This window comes from Arachis ipaensis, chromosome B08 (genome assembly GCF_000816755.2).
Source record: "Arachis ipaensis cultivar K30076 chromosome B08, Araip1.1, whole genome shotgun sequence".
NCBI classification, from domain to species: Eukaryota; Viridiplantae; Streptophyta; class Magnoliopsida; order Fabales; family Fabaceae; genus Arachis; species Arachis ipaensis.
This window is the reverse complement of record NC_029792.2, coordinates 44,291,069-44,292,984: the sequence shown is the minus strand read 5'-3', so window position 1 is coordinate 44,292,984 and position 1,916 is coordinate 44,291,069.

Below are 1,916 nucleotides of genomic sequence, written 5' to 3'. Positions count from 1 at the left end.
CTACAAATTTATTCGAACTAAAAGGATTTTCTGCTGTTACATGTAACGTAGATTTTGTATGTTAACGAAGATTCGTTTATAAAATATTAATCAACAGGAGCCAGTGGAAAAAACGTTTTATAATCTCTACATTTATTAGAAGCAACGTAAGAATAACAAGATTTAGAATTTCCAAATTTGAGATACAAATGACTATTTGAGAGTGTGGATTACAATAATACTCCCAAAGGATAACGTTTTTGACGTTTAGAGATACTAAAATCGGAAACCAAAAAAAATGGGAACCTCCTTTTTATTTGAACCAATAATATTTATTCAAAATTTCTCTTTTCATTTAAATTTATCTTTCTCTCTTCAATAATCTTTATTATCCAACACTTTATTAGCTACTAACATGATCGATTTAAAATTTGTTTACCTTTTTTAAATTATTTAATCTATAAATTAAAATTATATTATACCTAGAGAATACCTGAATTATTAAAAGTATTTATTTCGATATAATGGTAAATTTATATGTATCAGTATAATAAAAATTTAGACAAATAAAATGGATTTTTTTATTTAAATAAATAAAAAAAAGTTTAATTTACTGAAATAAATAATTTTAAAAATAATTACAAAAATACGTAGTATGTTATATCTTATTTACAATGTAAATAAGATACGTATAAACTTATCTCGTTTACACTATAAACGAGATAAGAGACCTATATATACAAGTCGTTTACAGCGACGTTCCAGGCCCCATTTTCAACTTTTTCACCATTTTCTCCTCTCTTCTATTTTTTTTTGACCATATTATTGAGTAACACTAAGATGGCACGCGCAGATGCACGTGATCCAGACATCAATCGACTGAACGCCACATGGCATGTTGCCGGGGCAGTCGACTTCGCAGTTAGTTTTGTTATCTTCACGTTTATGTCATCGCATAATGTATAGCCATGGTTAGGAACTTAGGATACTTGCCAAGAACTAGGATACAATTTATGGTTTAGGTAGTTGGATATATTATTACCAACAGTTGACTGATATGGTGCATTTTAGAAATGTGATTCTTATTTTTTTTTTGTAATTAAGTTATTAAAAAACATAATTATTAATTTAGATATTAAATATTGGAGTAAATGTTTTTCTTAAAGTATTAATTACTTTAGTAAATAATGTTTTTATTTTAATTAATGAAGCGAGGAGATGTTTATTAACTTAGTAATTATTAACGTAAAAGGTTTTATTTAAATAAATTCAGTTAGTATATATTTATAAATTTCTGTTAAATAAATGTATATAATAATTAAATCAGTTTGTTAAGTTAATACTTATTGAGAGTTTATTTTCTGGATTCTGATAATTTATTTTTTGTTAGAAACCTCGCCTACTTCTTTCTCGGCGAGTGAGTCACACACTTCCACCACCAAATGCCATCATCCCATATTTGAGGGAGGCTGGCTTCAGCGACACAGTGCCTCTTGAGGATATCGTCTTTGATAACTCCTTGATCATGGCATTCGTAAAGCGCTGGAGTCCAGAGACCCACACGTTTCACCTGCCATGGGATAAGTGCACCATCACCCTGCAGGACGTTGCGTATCACCTTGGGATACGTGCGCACGGGGAGCCAATGGGGGTGCTTCCGTGATTTCCACAGATGGTATGGCACCGTGACGTGGGAGCTAGTGAAGCAACTACTTGGTGCCAGGTTGGGGTGTTCAAAACTGATCTGGACCGACCTAAACCGACTAACCGAACCGAAAAAATCGAAAACTGAACAAACCGAAAACTGAAAAAAAAAACAAATTTTGCTGTTTTTATTGTGTTTCAGTTCGGTTTTGGGTTCTGACCATGAAAATTCCAACCGAACCGAACCGGTTTATGAAAAAAACCCTAAAAAACCAAACCCCCACCCCCGACCC